Source organism: Athene cunicularia, unplaced genomic scaffold (assembly GCF_003259725.1).
Source record: "Athene cunicularia isolate RWA unplaced genomic scaffold, athCun1 SCF_27, whole genome shotgun sequence".
NCBI lineage: Eukaryota > Metazoa > Chordata > Aves > Strigiformes > Strigidae > Athene > Athene cunicularia.
Genome location: NW_020799344.1, coordinates 8,748 through 26,277, shown reverse-complemented (window position 1 = coordinate 26,277; position 17,530 = coordinate 8,748). Strand labels below are relative to the sequence as shown.

Below are 17,530 nucleotides of genomic sequence, written 5' to 3'. Positions count from 1 at the left end.
ACTGAATCCTCAATATTTCCTTCAAATAACCTACTGGGAGGGCAGTTCTTAATGCAGGTTGTGCTAGTTGGACATCTCCTTGTAGCCTCCTGCTTTTCTGTTTGAGGATTTTCTGAAAATCTGTTTTCATTTTCTGTAACAGAGTTTATTTTAACAAAAAGCTAACGCAAGTTTCTAAACTATTCTAAAAGCACAGGATGAGCAGAAGCACGGGTATTTCTTTATTTTTTTCACTGTATTTTTGTACAGCTTAGATTCTCAGTTTTGTACAGTACAATTTAAGATTATCATTTTTGTAGTTTCTAAATCTAATTTGTCTTTTTTGAGAACTGGAAGATCATGTAAAGCAAATTACTGCAATGGTCTCTACTCTGGCCACGGTGAAATGAGATTGTGTTTGTCCTGACCAACAATGTGTGGAAACTAAATACGCATTTTGGAGGAAATGAGTTTTATGCACTTTAAACCATTAATGTATTCGATATGTCAATTATAAATGGAATGACTGTTGATTTGGCCTGAAAACATCTGAGCTAATTTCACTCAAGGAGAAAATAACTTAAGGCAAAGTATGATGATGCACGCAGCTAAGTCCAGCGATTACACTGTGAGTGTTTAAAAGATGGATATTAGGTTGAGTGCTACCTTTAGCAGATGGTGTTCTATTTTTAAATAAAACTTGCTTCTTTCCTGTTACACTCTAAACAGAATTTGTCATTTTCTCTTTGGTGAAATATGTATGCTGGGAATGCCAGCGGTAATGTCAAACAATCTTGAATTGCTAATGTTGAGAAAATTTTAAATACGTACATTCAAGTTCTGAAGATTTCTGGTTAATTTAATTTACTGTGAACCTTGTTAACAGGGCAAAAGAAGAACTGTTTAGTATCGAGACTCAGCAACTCTTCTTCCTCATAGCTGTATTTCTGTCTGTCCTTTTGGATAAGGTATTGGTAGATGAGAAATGAAAAGAAATAAGGAACTGTTTGAAAGTGTTTATCTGAAAAAAAAAAATAAATTAAAATGCTGCTGTGATTTTCCACAATGTTCACCTCTCAACATTCCGTTAATTCTGATTTCCTGGAAACTGAAGAGAGGATTATACAAATGTGGACTAGAAACAACAGAAATAAAATCTCATCCCCCTAGTTCGATAATTTGAAATTCACTAAAGTGTGATGAGTTAAATGAATTTGCTGGGATGGATGACACTGGCCAACAGGACTTGTTTTTTCACTTCAGTTTATATTAACACTAATTTCTGTACTAAGCCACTTTTACAAAGCCATAGTGCGTAGATGGATAAAAATCACCTTCTACTAATATTAGCTGTGTCTGGAGTGAGCACGGCACTGTCAAAACTGTTGTCTGTCACTAGCTGGGGTAATAGAGTAATACTTTTCCTACTAGAAGATATCCTGGAAAGTGGAGATATAATAAAAAATACAGATTGTATTATCAAAGAACTCACTGTTTCCAAAAGACAGACAAGGTTTCAGGTGGGTTGAAGGTGGCTTGTTACCACGGCTGTCAGACGCTTAGGGTGCTGTGCTTCTGTCGTCGTCCAAAGTGTATGGAGCCTGGTTTTGCCTCCAACCCTCCGAAAAGCTCACTACGGCTGAGTTATGGCAGGGAATTGCAGACAGCCTGTTGTTACGGCTTAATGTCATCCAGTATTTCTCTTGTTTCCTTATGGTAGTTCTTCGTAGCTTTTTGTTCTTCGTGAGCGGGCTCCTGCTCATACTTTCATTTTGTGCAATGAAATTGCTGGAGTTAGGATAAAATAGAGAGTACAACAGACATCAATAAAATACAAGAATTTCTTTAACACTAGTGAACATGTATCTCTTACAGCAATCTCTCATAGATTTTGGAGACAGCAAGTTAAATTTGTGTGTTATCTAAACTGCGTTGCATAGTGAATCTGTGTGGCTTAAATGTGTTGTTATTAGTTGTGTATTTGTTTTCAGAGAATGATGTAGAATCCAGAGCGATCAGTTGGAAGACCTTTGGCTAATAACAGAAGAGCTCACGCTTCGACTCAGAGAACATTTCAAGAAGCAAAACTGCAAAGATTTTGCATGTACTTTTTCTGGTTCAATTCCTCTGCAAGAATATTTTGAACTAATTGATTGACATATTGAGGTACGTCACATATGTGAATCGTTAATGTTCTAGTTTTAAAAATGTTTGCATGTTAGTACTGTGGTGAATCAGATTATAACTATAGCTGTAGCTTTCAGGAAATAGAAGGCTGTATCTAAGGTACTGCTGGAAAAAAGGTCATGTAATTTTTAACATACGGAATATGCCTTGCCTCTGAAACAGCCCTTGTGATGAGCAGAGCACAAGTAGCTAGTGCGCCGTCTGCAAATGAGACAAACTGTGGTGCCGAGAGTTGCCTTTCTGCTCGCTGGCTATACATAAACTGTGGATTCTTCCTTCCCTAACATCAATTCTAACATTTTTTTCTAATATTTGCCCTAGTTTTAGGCTGTTTTACTCTTCTGTACTAGTGAAACCACAAGTATTTTTCTTTTTGTTCAATCATCCTGGTAGTTATATAAAAAGTTCCTTTAGATTTTAAAGAACTGACTGTCCTTGTGGAAGTAGCGTTGGAGGCTTGAGGAAGCTTACCAGACCAGATATAAAACAAATGTAATTACTTTTTCCTATTTGGTCATGCAGATGACAAAGAAAAATCTCCAGTAGTTCAGATGGCTTGTAGAAATAGTTAATAAAATAAAATATATGTACTCTTCCCACCCCCCACCTTTCCAGAAAAAAAAAAAAAAAAAAAGAATCAGTGTATATAAAAAGGATTTAGCTTCAGAAAAAGACAATCGTTCAAACAGTGCAGAATTTAGTACTTGTATTTATGCGTAAGGGAATAACCGTTCACTTTCCACTGCAGTAAGTGCCAAGTCCAGTACACTGCGTGTATGTGTCATAAATAGCACACAGACCCAAGAAGTCTTGAGATCCTGGTGGTGAAATGTCACTCTTGTTATTAGGCTTGCTGATGAGTATTTATACATTTTCACAGTCTGTGGCTGCTGACAATTAGTTTTGGTTTTAGTGCAAATGATAATTCCTGAAAATGTTAATTGACTGCATGAGGAGTGTAAAATATGAAACTGGTATAAATGACATTAACATTTGAATAATACCCACTCCCAGAAATGTTGCTGCTGTTCTCCTGTTTCATTTGGAATGTCCATACATCGTGTATAGGACCCTTAACCTGATTTCTTGAAAATGCTTAAATTGCAGCTAGGTTTGAATGCTGAAAAGTTTCGGGAGCGGTTATCTGAAAGGGCTGTACGGTTTCGAGCTATTGAGCAGCGATTGCTGACACGATTCAAAGACAAAACTCCCGCTCCTCTTCAACTTCTGGACACCTTGCTAGAAGGAACATTCAGAGAGGTCAGTACAGCTTGGTTATGAGCCTAACCTTTCCTGATGTTGTTGGTAAAGCTTAGCTTAAAGCATATAAGCTTTGCTTTCCTGGTTACATTTACCATCCAAGAGACCAGGAAGCAGTAATTTGTTTAACCTAATACTCCCTGTAACTTTCCAACTGATTCTCAATAGTTTTATTTAATCTGTGACCACAGAATCTTTACTCCTGGGTCACACCAGCTTGACAACACATCATTCTTTCCTAACTGATGTTGACAGTGTAAATATTTTATAGTTCATGTGAAAGTATTTTATAGTTCATAGCTAGTGTGAGTATTTTACGGTAAACTGTAAACTGGTGGAATGGTTTGGCTGGTGTAACATTCACAACAGAATTGTATGAGGCTGACCAAGTCCTTCCTTATGGGGATGTTATGTTCTAACCATTTCAGAATGTGATAGCTGCAGAAGAACAATGTTTTTAAAAGAATCATTCCTAAACCATCCCCATGCTGGAAGTATGCAAGGAATAAAAGAAATTTTTCTTTCTTTCCTTGCCTCAGCCCTGCGTTGCTTATAATAACACTTGTGTCATGACGTGTCCCCTTTGCTAAGAAGTTACTTTATATGTTTTGTGCTTTTCTGTTGGAGGATCCGATTTTACCTTCCAACATGCCTTGTTAGAGAAGCTGAGTCACAGTGGGATTTCTTGCTGGAAAAAAGACTTACCTTTATGCACTGTAGTATATATCACAACAATTAAAAAAATAAGAAATTTTTTTTTTCCTTACTGCTTGCTCTAAGAAAATATTTCTTTAAATTGGAGAAAAATGCCTTTCCATATACAATTATATGTGAGTCGGGTTTGCCTTTATTTCAGTCTTTACAGTGACTGAGTTAACTATGAGATAGTTTCAGTTTGGAAGTGGGGCCTTTTGGGTTACTTTAGGAAATATTGGGTATTGTTGTGGTAGACAGATAATTCTTTAACACAGAAATGGCATGTCTAAAGAAGCCCTAAAGGTAAACAGAAGTGAGTCTTCTCTGTGCAGAACTGTTACCTTTAAACTTAAAAGCAGCTGGGGTGTACTTGACAGTTTTCTTGCAGTTGAATGGAAAGATGAGTTCTGAGAACAGGACAAAAACCAGGTAGTGGAAATAGAGGCATAGTGCAGAAGCTTATTTCAGTTCTTCAAACCAAAATTAGATGGGTGCTTTTCTTAATAATTACTGTTGTAAGCTTTTAAAATTAGAATTAGTGTAGTTGAAAGGAGAATGAGGAAGAGAATTTCCTTCCAGAAATCAAATGCTTGCATTTTCCCGTATTTGTTAAAACTTTATTTTAGGCAAGCTCACATTTTTCTTGGTAGATTGTAATTTTCTTTTGTTTGTGTGAATCCCCCTGTAACAAAGAAATGTTGTTGTTGTTACTACAAACAAAAATGTAGTATACCAGAGAGACCCCGCTGCTCCATATGATTTACAGGTGAGAGCTGGGGTAGGATTTAACATTGTCTCTTTGCTGTGTGGGTGAAATGAGATTGCTTGATGATGCATTTCCTATATTAGAAAAGACCTTGTTTTCTTTAATTCAGTTTCATCTTCTGCCTTTATTTGATCACAAATATCTCAATGCAAATAGCTGAAGTATTCAAAATATGGCAGATGTGTTTTCGGTAAAGGAATCATGAGGCTGGATAAATACAAAGAATGTAAAGTCTGACCTCTTTTAAGTGTGTAACCTTTTTGACACGGGAATTAATATGATTGTATTTTTGAGAATACTGCTTTTCAGAAGAATTGTTCAAACAAGCCGTCTCTATTTTCCCCTTTAGAAAGTTTCTGTCTTGAGCATTGTGGTTGTGTTACTAGTGTTCCCAGTGCAGGATGAATTCAGTGGAGAATATTGATCCGTACCCCTTTGACTCTTAGTGAAATGGCTCTTATTTGCTTCAGTGGAATTTGCATTGAACTCTGAGTAAGTGATGTAGAGGTTTTAGGGGGTTTTGTAATAAAATACGTATGATAAATCCCACAATAATATACTCCAACTGTTAGAAAAGAAATTGATTTTTATACCTTTACCATTTTCTGAGAATTTAATCTTCTCCGTCATGTTAAATATTTTTATAATGAGAAAAGAAAAATTTGCATTGTTTTATCCCCTCATTTTTCACCAAAGTGGTTGTTACGTACAAAGAAAGGTTTTGTTACTTTTTACCCCGGGTTTTGCAGTCAGAAGGGAAACGAGTGTGTTTTGGTATGTATATGTAGTGTATTCCGAACCTTTCCACCCAGAACAGGAAGGAGTTTTTGGTTAGTATGAGTATGTGATTTGGGGTTTTGACCCAGACTCTTCAGGACTTGGGCTCTGTATGAGTTACATTCTTAATAGAATAACTATTACAGCTTAGGAGTTTTTTTAAAAATTGAATCTGTAATGGTGTAGCCTCTCCAAATCCACAGGGATATAAAGGTGCCTCTTACTGCTTCCCTTATTTCCGTACATCAGAACAATTCTGAAGCAGTTACATAACCTTTGTGTGAACAGCCTTTTAAATACAAATAAAATAATGGTGGATATTCACCGTGTAGTTTCATTGCCTAGGTGTGATATGTACCTGCTTTAAACTTATTCTGTGCAGTTTCTTTGCCTACCTGCACGTTGTTATGCATTGCTGAACTGATTTGAATTTTACAACTGGAGTAGATTGTAAATGTTAATTTGCAGATTTTCATCTTCAAATAAAAGTTGTGTGTGTGATAAGTAGGTAGATGTACAATGTGTGTCACACCTATATACACCAAATCAGAGAAAATTAATCAAGCTACATTTGATTCTCTGGTAAAAAGCATTTCTCTTTATACACTGAATTTTTGCATTAGTCCTATTGTAGTAGTCCTTGTATACTCACTAGGCAGGATGTATTTAGTGCTACAGTAAAATTACTAATGGGTAATAGGAATATAAGGAAACTTCATATAAGGAAATATATGGAATATAAGGAAACTTCAACCTTACTTTTCATCTTCACAATAACAGAGAAATGTATAAGCAGGCATCAGTGTGTGTAATGGAGGAGGAAAAGCTTGCTTTTGGTTTTATAGTCCTGTTTAATCTTGAAGAGATTCATGTGCATAGGAATTTTTCACTTAAAAACTCTGCTTGAAACAAGGGGAGATGTATTCAAATAGTCTTTCAGACTTCAAGTGTTGTTCATTGGTTACTATTTACATGGAATAGGAATAAACGGATTTTTTCCGGTGTAATCTCCCTCATCTATTCTCCCTTCATCATTCTGATATTATCTCGTTCGTACAGCTAGCAGCACTGGAAAGTAAGCGTAGCATTCGCCCTCAGTCTGTTAGAAGTGGTCAAGAAAAACGATTGCTTCCAGGCAGAGATATCGTGACTCCTCATTTGGAGTAAAGAAGGCGGTTCCATCAGGAGGATCCAGTTTAATTCTTTACAGGGCAGTAAACTCTGTCGGAATTTGTGTCCTGTGACCGAGAGCGCTTTATTCCCATGTAAAGGTGGCCGTTTTCCCTGAGGTCTGTGGTCTGAGCCGTCCCTCACATATACAGCCCTGCATACTGGTTGGGGATCTTGAGCATTCGGTAGAGACTTGGAGAGAAACATGAATTTTGTGAAGGATTTGGAGTCAAATGTCTCTAAATGAGTGCACTGGTTCTTTCAGCCAGTAATATTATGGGAGTTGCCATTTCCCTTTCATATGACAGTTTTGAAGAAAGGTGCTTCTAATATTTTCGAGACTTTATGAACTTTGTTACACAACTGTTTCTTTGGCATAGCCTAACTTAAACAGAAAGATGGATCGTTTCATGTTTTTGAGATGGAATTGAAGCAACAGTGCTATGAATTAATGCCAGCTGCTAAAACTTACGACTGGCCCACGGTTTCGTGCCACAGCACAGGATTGGTATTTAGGTGTCCTTATGTTTGTTCGTTGTTTATGGATAAATTTTCTTGCAACTGGTTTGATCCTTTGGGAGCCCTTCAATGCCATGTTATTTTCAGAGTGACACTGAGTAGCTGTACTCCATGACAGGATCTGTTCTAGTCTTGAAAGCTAACATTGAAATAATCAAATCTAATGTCAACTTTGGAGCTTTCTTTTTCTCAAGGAAAGAAACAAAATAATTTTGAGCAACACCTGATTAAAGCCTGTAGAATCTGGCTTGCAGCTTTAAGTTTACTCTAAAATACTCACACAAAAAGAACATTCAACTCATGTTAAAGTGTTAACTAAATGTTTAGAAAAGCATCCAAAAAGAGAAAGGTATGATACAATAAACTTTCAAAGTTAAATGTATGGAGAAAAATCAAATTTTTTGTAACCCTGGACGTACTTTAGGAGGCCACGGGAAGTGTGATAAATATTGATGTTTCTTGAGGTTTCAGCAGAATGTGTAATTAATCTGAATTGTGGACAGAACTTAAAGGAATTTAGTTAGAATCCCTTTGAGCACATCTTACTTAACAAGAGAATTGTGAGGAGTTTTCACCCTAGTGCTGCTGATCGTTCATGTTCTGTCTCTTTCATTGTGCTCTGTGATGAAGCAAGAGCGTTGAAACTTTGTCAAGTAGTATTTAAAGTATTAAAATACTGTGTGACAGTTCTTGTCCATTTGATAGTATTTGACGCTATCAGGGAAAATTACTTTGGGGTGTGAGTCATGATCATGGTTGAGGTAACTGGCTAATTTGGAATTGTATCTTCTGAATCACAGGATGTCCTCTCTGAGGTTTCAGCACTTCAAATGAAAACCAATATTCCAATTAAGAGTTGACAAGTATTTAAATGTTAAGCATATGTCGTCCTTCTTATCTAACCCTTCTGATCAGTTTTCAGAATAGATCCTTACCGGATTGAAGCCACCATTATTCCGGAGGGACTGGTTTAGAAGACCGGCGGTTCGGGCTGGTGTTTAATGGCTCGCCTTTATGCCTGGGGACGTTGTCGTGCATCTGCTTCCCCCGTGTTCAGCACCAGCTAGGTGTGACTGTGATGCCATCTGGAAGCTTTGCACCTGTGTCAGAGCTGAAGGAAGATCGTGCTAACACACCTTCTTCATAGCCCCGCGCAAATGGAGCGATGTGGCTCCCGGCTGGAGACGGCTCACCATCTCCTGCCTTCCAGCTGGTGTGGAACAATTCTGTGACTGTCCTTCTCTGCACCCTTCTCTGCAGATCTGTTCTAACCTTTTGCCCTGCTCTTGGGTGCTGGGACAAGCAGAGTTGCTGGTGATCTCTGTCTTTCGGTCTCCAGGCATGTGTTCTAGGTTCAATCTCGTATCTGGCATCTTTCTTGCTCACTTTCCTGGAGTCCACTTAACTGAAACCAGTGACAGCTCTTCCAGCTTTGTCCAGTTCCTGATACTGAATTTCCCCACTACTGAAGATATGTGTATTTGACGCTTAAAATAAATTATAATTCAATTCTGTATAGGAATTTTTAAATGTGCATGTGCATTTTGTTGTTAGCATGAAAACCACAGCTATGTGGAAAACAGAGCCACTCTAGCTGGAAGGTTCTAGTTTGTTTTCATCTCTTCAACAAAAGATTTGGACCTTGTCACTGCCTTTTGAAAGGAAGCACAATCTCCCCTCTTTGCTTCTGTTGGTTTCCTGTTCTTCCTGACACGCATGGCCCCAGGAACTTGACATTTTGGGAATGATTCATTACTTGATTAGTCAGGACTTCTACCTCAAAGCAAAACTATTAGGATTTATCATGCATGACTCAAAGGCTATATGTCACGCCCGCTCCTGTAATAGTCATTTTCCCCAGATAACGTCAGTGAGAACCGCACCCATAGTACAAACGAGCTGGTTTGGGCTTGAATAAATATCCCGTTTTTTGCAAGAGTTATATTTAACTTCTCTTGTTTTATTGCTGTTTCTGCTAAATGTATTTTTTTCATAGCCACTAAAGGTAGCTTATTGGCCATTACATATAATTAAAATTCTCTGTTTTACTGGTGTTCAAATAGCGTTATGTTTATGTTTCCCTAAGACTTACTCAGCTTTAACAGTGGAATACTTACAGTGTCATCAAGGCTCCTTTTTATAAGAAGATGTATTCCAAAAATGTCTGAAAGTAGTTAGCTGTGCTTGGGAAACATGTATTAGGATTGCTGGCACAACTCTTGCGTGTTTTGGCCTGTGGTGGCAATTACTTGCTCCGGTGTGGGACACTTCAGGTCAGTCAGTTTGGTGGACAAATGGGTAAAATGGCTCATATCCTCAGTAGGGCTGTCTGTGAAGAGTTAGCCTCGTGTAAAAGCTGGAAACAATACAGCCATCACAAGAGAAAGATGTTGGAAATAAAATGGGCTAGATATGGCACAAAGCACCTCAGCTGGGCTCTGCTGGGCTGCGTTCAATCTGGCCTGTCACACTTTCCACAAAGGAGGTTTTGGGCTACACTGTGCCATGTCACACCGCCCTGTCTACGGAATCACTGCCCTTGAACCGGTGAACAGCCAGGTCTGAACACCCCCTGCTCCGTTCAAATCACCGAAGGACCAGAGGTGTGACTTCACTGGGTTTATTTTTCCCCAGTCCACCCGGGATGCGGTTCCCACGTTAAAGCTGTTGCACTAAAGGGTCCCATCAGGGGATTCCCCAAACTTTGATTCAGTCTTCAGGGGCACGGGTAGGTTGTACCCTCGGGTGTGTAAAGGCAATGACAGAAGTGATTTATGTCACTTCTTGTGACATGAACATTCTTTGTCACTTCTTGTGACATTTGTTTCATTGGCTAATGCTTTTTTGTAGCTGTAAAAATAATACTCCTTTGCAGGGGTAGATCTTGTATCCTCAGCCTAACCTGAGCTCTCCAGACCATATACGAGACCTTTCTGTAGGGACTGAAGGAACCTGTGTACATCTGAATGAGTGAAAATGGAACTGGTTGGCTACAATTCCCCCAAGAAAGGAACACTGATAAGTCTTATTTCTTTGACAGAAATGTCATATCTGATAGTCTGAAATATCAGATACCTGTGCTTAATCTTAAATCACTGACAGGCTCTTTCCCTGGGTATTCCATAGGCAAGAGGGGAAGTGCTGTGCAGTAGTGTAATCAAAACTGGGATAAAAAGATTGATAGTCTTCATAGAAGGATGGAAAACATTATTATTTCATGCTTCCTAGAAAGTTTTCTCTATCAGCCCTGTGATTATGCAGTATGAAAGTATTGGAAGCATAAAAGCTATACACCTGAGAACAGCTAGTGAGTGCACATAGTGGAAGATACCACGGTTACTTTGTGAGTTTGGATACATGATCTTTGTGAAATTGCTTATTTCAATTGAGCGGTCCAGATGTCATGAATTAAATGCATATTAAATTGTTATGACTTTTGGTGGCTTCTGATGCAATTTTAATAGTTTGCTTTTGGGTGACTACTATACTTGTTTTACCAGCATGTACGTCGGTGCTGTGCCTTCAGGTAGCTGAAGTAACATTGAACTAGATAATTTTCTTGTGTAAGCTCACAGTGAGTGATACGGATTTCTTTGATGTACAGAGATGATAATTTTGCATTGTGGTTGGATGGCAAGTATCTGTTGGTTTCAAATTCATGCCGAGTAGATATTTCAGAGACTTTGATACTCGTATTCAGTGAAATGCTTGGGTTCGTGTTGACTTGTATGTTATTTATAACAATAACTAAATAATAAGGGGTGGAATTACTGAACTAATGTAATTTAATAGCATTTTATGCCCAACTCTTGACTTAAAACAAAAAGACCTCTCTCCTCCCCCTTAAAAAAAACCTACCTGGGAAATAAATATATGAGGGGCAAATTAGCTTAATTATTTACCTAATGGTTGCAAATCTTGGTGTGAGTTGGCTATTGAAGTGGATTTCATTGCTATTGTATCTTTACTGTAAACCCACCAACACCAGGCTGTTTTGTCTGCTGACTTAATCTAAAATCATTTTACGTCAGTCTCTACACCTACTGATTTTAATTGACATATAGAGAACGAAAATCTAAATCCGTTCCGTCTAAATCGTTCCGTTGGTCTTGGGTGCTCTTAGAGATGTGACTTTTAATTTGGTCACTGATGATGGCTGGCTGGAAATGACTTGTATAGACCAATGGTGGGAGTAGACCTCAGGTCATCAGTCCCCTGCTCCGCCCAGTGCGTCTAATACTGCCTGTGCATTGGTTGCACCCCCCTGATCAGCTCAGTTAGGATTCTTCTTGGTATCACTTACTAGAGGAAGTATAGTAGTGAACTGTGGATTCCTGAAGAAAAATTACAAAATGGTATAGACAGTTATTTAAAAAAAAAAAAAAAAAAAAAAAAAAAAAAAATTGTGTGTATGTCCCTTGCAGTCATCTGGGAGCTCCTGCTCTAGCCACTACCTCTCTGAGGAAAAATGTAACTTGTATGGCCGTTCTCCCAATTTAGATAAAAGGTGCAGTTTATGTTGGAGCTAAACTGTTGGTAAAATCTGTAAATTGACAAAAACAAAAGGGAAAAGAAGTTTCTTTACCATTTCTTCTTGCCAGCTGGCATCTCAACAGGTCTATTTTATGTTTCAGTTATGCGTAACGACTGACTTCCATACAGTAGGTACTTCTACATTGTGAAGTCTTTAAATATTCTATTGTGGATAATTTAGACCAGTATGAAAATGAAAAAGGTGGTTGATGGAGGGAAGGATGGTGTAATGAAATTGAGGGGGTCAGAAGTCAGAAAGGAAGAAGACGTTAATGATGAGTATCATAACTACAGAGGTATTATTTTAAGGCTTTTATTAGTGTTCTGCCCATTCTGCTTGCCTTGAGTTCTTTGACAAAGTTTTGTGGCTGCCATTTTTTTTTGTTATTGGTGATTTTTTATGGACACAGACATGGTATTACTATAGAGGTCTTAAAACTGTTTGCTGAGTCCCTTGCTGGGTGGAGGCCAGGTCGGTGAAATGTTGAGGTGGCAGGTTTCGTCTGTAACAGCTGTAATCCTTATGTTTCCAAAAAGCCTTTTGGTCAACCTAGAAAAGATTATGCATGGGTCCTGAAGACTGTACTTTCCAGGCTAGATTCCTGTAATGTGGGAAAGAGAAGTGGAGAAAAAGACATATCACAGGAACTGGATTTTTTTAAGTGGTATTTTTAAAGGAATCATTCCATTTCCCTTTCCAAAATGTGAAAGTATTTGGTATGGATAACATGATTGTCTTGTTCTTTGTTTATACTCTTAAAGGCCAATCTGCTTAGAAAAAGCAACACCTATTAACGGCCTTTGAATTCAGAGTCTTTCATGTTGCCTTGTGTCTATTTACCGCTGTCTGTAGGCTCCTAACATGAGAGGTTGAAGAGGTTAACAAGCGTACCTTGGAGTGTTACTCTGATTTTCTGTTCTGTGACACTTCGCAAAATCCCATTATACAATTGAGTAGTATTATAATGTTAAAACATTAAGTTGTTCCGCATTCCGTTAAAATTGGACTTTTTTCTTGTGCATTGGCCATGCGTTTTGTGCAAAACCTGTAATTTAAACACTACATCATAGAAATGCCCTAAATTAGTAACCTTTTGCCTTTGCTACCTTAATTAATCTCATTATCTAGTACTTAAATAGCAACCTCTAGCTATTGGTTAAATATTTACTAGATAATTAGATTTGTCATGTTAAAGAGAACAGTAGCCCTTGCCTCTGTTCTACTTTGAATGGGGTTTCAGTTTTGAGAAAATCCCATGCTTTGCTAGAGGAAAAGTAAACATTTTGCATTTTCCTTATTTTTTCATTTCTCCTTAATGGGCATCGTGCGTTAGCTGTCTGCTACATTCCAGTGCGCAACTGAAAGTCTGTCTTAAGTGTTCTCAAAGACTGTCGTTGTGTTTCAGTAGGTTCTATGTCTTCTAGCCACATTTATTCCTTTTAGCTTTTATGAACGTCTAATACACTCAATTTCTTTTCTCTTTTTGTTGTGGAAACAGAATCAGATTACTTGTTGGCTACTTAGAGCTGTCTTTCAGATTTTTACCTCCTTTCGGGAAGAACTCGGTATTGTTTGACACAAGGAACATGATTCATTAAAACATCTGTCGAATTGTCTCTTCTGACAAATTTAAAGATCATGTCTCCTGTTTGTTGGTTTGTTTTTGGTTTTATTTTTGTTTAATTGTATGCAGAAAGTATAAACTGCGGAAGTTAGGAACAGCTTGCAGGTTGACTTAATCTTCAGTGTTTTACTCATGTCTACCAGATTGTACTCTTATTCTTTTGGTTTATCTTTTGCTATTTTTTCCTTTGTATACAAGCCTGTGAGGAGATCGTAGTTTATAATTGCAGTTAGTAAAAATTCTATGATGTGAAATTCCCTGTCATATGCAAAGTTTCCCTTTTTTTTTTTTTTTTTTTCTGAAATCCACAGTAGTGGAAATGTCTACAACAGAACTGTCTGTCTGATTTTATTCCTACCCAACACTAAACTCTTTCTCTCTAGTTCTTAAATTGTTGCCTGTGCTATCCATTTACTGTTGGAAGCCCAGTGTCTTCAGAAAGTTCCTTCACCCATTCTTCCCTTATTTTTTGTTAGGTTACAGGTTACAAATTGCAGACTGGGATGGTTACGCGTGGATATATAACTCTCCGTTGGTGCTTATTGTTGTGGTATCACTGACCTTTAACTTTTAACAAAGGCATCAGGGAGAAACGGAGAAAAACACATTGACAGAAGTCTTCATCTTGCTTGTTTGTTTCTTCTTCTGTGGGAAACCCATCTATGGAACAGGAAATCTTTGGCCTCTGTGCATAAATTTGTTCTGTGAGAACCAGTTTTAATTTCCGAAATGTATTTTATTAAACTTTTTTTGAGGGTAGTGGTGGGCAGAAGACCAGCAGTGCCTTTACAGAGAAACCAGCTGCCCTGTCCGATTTTAGGCTGAGTACTTAACTTTTGAAGTACATAGTTTCTCTGAAAAAGTCATGTTTTGTTCCCTATGTCACTGTTTATACACTCTGTACCTGTAAGCTCCAAACCCATGACTTCACTGTTCATGTGAGGGTTTGAGTGATTTGTTGGTTATTGCCTCTATTTATGCTTGGTTTTAAATTCAGCAAGGCAATCTGTAAGGGCAATGACTGACTAAAAGGAAATCTGTGGAGACCTTTCCCTGAGAAGGGTTTTCTAGATTTATGGGGACTACAAAGCATTAAGAAGGGTCGTTCCTTAATTTTCTTTCCAACCAATAATGCCGTGATACAATTTTATCAGGTATTAGTAAAAACTGAAAAGTATGCTTTGTGTTCTGGGACTGGTGCCAACATCTGTATTTGCAGCTCCCGAGAGAGGTGTAAGAGTGCAAGCGTTTCCTCATTGCCGTTGGACTCCTTCAACAAGCTGATGACATTTCTGTTCTGTTGCATCTGTTTTATTTTACTTCACCTTCAAAAAAATATATATTTTTTTTAAAGTTGATGGTCACTGCAAAGGAGTTTACTCTTGGGGTGGGGGAAGGAAAGAAAAAAGCCATAACCCTTTGTTTTGATCACAGGTGTATTTTTCTGGTAGGAGGTCACATTTAGTTTGTGTAGCATGTTGGGGTGATTCTGGAGCAGATCCTCAGCCAGAATGAATTACCACGGGAGTTAACAGCTCTGTTAACACAAGCTGAGTCTGTTCTCTAGCCCTGGTAGGTTTATTCATTTTTTAATGAAACAAATGGGACTGTAAATTTTAAAATTTCATTAAATGTCCAGTAAACTGTAGTAATTTTTTAAGAGATTCAAAGTCTTGTCGCATTTTCTGTGAATGTTATAAGAACTGATGTTGTCTCTTAATGTATTCATATTTTGATTGGGGATCAAATGAGGGGGTTACATTTCTGTGCACATATTGCTTTTTTAAAATAGCATGTTTATCCAGTGAGATAGCTGAAATGATGCCTGCAAGTCCGGACTCCTGCAATCAGTGTTTCAGGAGGCTTCTCAGTCCTCACTGAGGCACTTTGCTGCAGTTCCAGTCTGAGCAGTAGGAACCCCTCTTTAGTCCTGTTCTGTCGAGGACTGTTTCAGGTGCTCTGCCATGGGAAATAGGACACTTTATTAGGTCAACTAAGTATAGATTTAAATGTTTAAATTCTGTTTTGGAAAGTACATGTGCTTCAAAGGGGTACAGTTTTACAAGAAATAAGATTGCCTCTCTCTTTTTTGTTAACGTTTGCATTGCACACGGAACAGTGTTTTCAGTTGAAAAATGGATTGTTCCAGCAGAGTGCAGCAAAAGGCAAGTACTGTAAATCTGTTAGCTTTCCTGTCAAGGGTTGGTACATTGTTAAAAAGGAAGAATTTAGATACGGAGCTTATAACTCATAACATACTGAATAAATTTTGGAGGAACTGTATAAGAAGATTGCAGTTTAGTTAAGGTCTTTCTGCAGGTTCTTTTTCTTCTCCAACTCCAAGACATCGATGGAATTTAATACAAAAATGATGACTAAAGAAGCGTTACTATGTAGTGAATAAGTAAAGTCTATGCTCTCTCAAGCATTCCTGATAAATAGAAGCAGAACTTTGAGTTGTAGGTAGCTAAATGCTACTGGTTAGTAATTTATCTGAGGCTGAACTGCAAACTGGTGGAAGAGTTGAGATTACAATTCAGGATTTTTAGCTACTAATGTTTTTTTTTTTTTTTTTTTTTTTTTTTTCCTCCTGCTTGATTGCTTAGAATTTAGCAAGCCTTATTTTTCTGGCCTTTGTTTCACCATGACATGCAAAAATTTTCTTTAGCCTCTTGAAGCTTTACTTTAAATGACACTATTAAGAAAAGACTTCATAGTTACTTTGACCCTTTAAAATGTAAATAAGAGCAGTGTGCAAGTACTGGTTTCTGGATAATGTATACAATTTGAGTCAGTCTTCTAGTCTAATTCTGAGGAAAATTCCCAGTGATGCAAAAGGATTCTTGCCTGTTCCTTATGTCTGCATGTCTAAACTCACTTTATTTTTTCTCCATATAGGCATAGCTTTGCTATGTTTTTATGTTTTCCATACGCATACAGCATTATTCATTATCCTGGGGTTCATTATGTCTTTTCTCTGGAGCTATTTGTCTTTTCTCGACAAAGTACTTTTTTCATCTGAAATGCTGAGTCACTAAAATTAGCCTGTAAACGAGTGTTAGCCAGTTTCCAGGTTTTCAGGATTATTTGTAGTTGTCAGAATGTTCTACTAAAACATTTTCTGTATGGAGCATGTGTAAAGATTTCTTGTTCCTCTTGAAATTTAAATTGATTTCTATTTCCTAAGAATAAAGGAGAAAATTGGAAAGGTAACATTTTGAAATTAAGCTAAATGAATGTTTCACTTACTGTTTTCCACTCTTAATATTTTTGTTCTTTAAATGATTTTGTATTGTCCATATTGAGAGTGTGACCATTTCAAAACTCTAATGCCACAAAATTAAATGGCTCGAAAATGGAATAGTTTTGAAAACTCTTTTGTGAAGTTTATATACTATGTGTTTGCATGGAGATTTTAAATTGCCGAATATTCTGCAAAATGAAAATGTTAAAATCTGCACTTCTCTGTTAATTATATTTTTCAAGCTTTTATGTAGGTATGTGTTTATATTCATTAGAGATACAGAAGCCATTTAACAAATAATTTCTCGCATTAGAAATGTCTGAATCCTTGTTCCCAATCCACTGTTCTCAACACAGCATTCCTGCCTGCTAAATTCTAAAGGGAAACAAGATGTTTATTTAAATATTCATAACACAACTGCAGTTGGGGCTGGGAGGCTCAGAGATACCTGTGTTCATTTCACACTGCATTCTTCTTGTAGATAAATGTGTTGTATTCATTGCAGAGCTAGCAGATGAGCTCTTCGACAGGAAAATGCATTTTTTCCCCCCATCTACAAGTAAGGTTTTATGGAAAGGAGTCAGTAGAGTTCTCTCAGAAAACGTCATGTATTGAGTATTGACCCCAGCTCCGCAGAAGGAGCTTTGTCTACTGTATTTAAATATTGTATTCTCAAAGAATTCTGAATTTATTTGCACTTGCCTTAGCACTGGGCATATCTTAAGGAGCCAGTTGCAGCTTTGCAGTTAAGGTGCAATTAAAATGGGGATTTTA

The 17,530-nt window shown here is 37.5% G+C and overlaps 1 long non-coding RNA gene across 1 annotated transcript; it reads left to right on the top strand.

Annotated features, from left to right (window-relative positions):
- Positions 1–3,288: 3,288 nt before the first annotated feature.
- Positions 3,289–17,276, top strand: LOC113490751. The gene is made up of 3 exons (XR_003400299.1): positions 3,289–3,430; positions 7,454–7,458; positions 17,264–17,276. It is a non-coding gene; the product is annotated as an uncharacterized LOC113490751 (long non-coding RNA).
- The last annotated feature ends 254 nt before the right edge of the window (positions 17,277–17,530 follow it).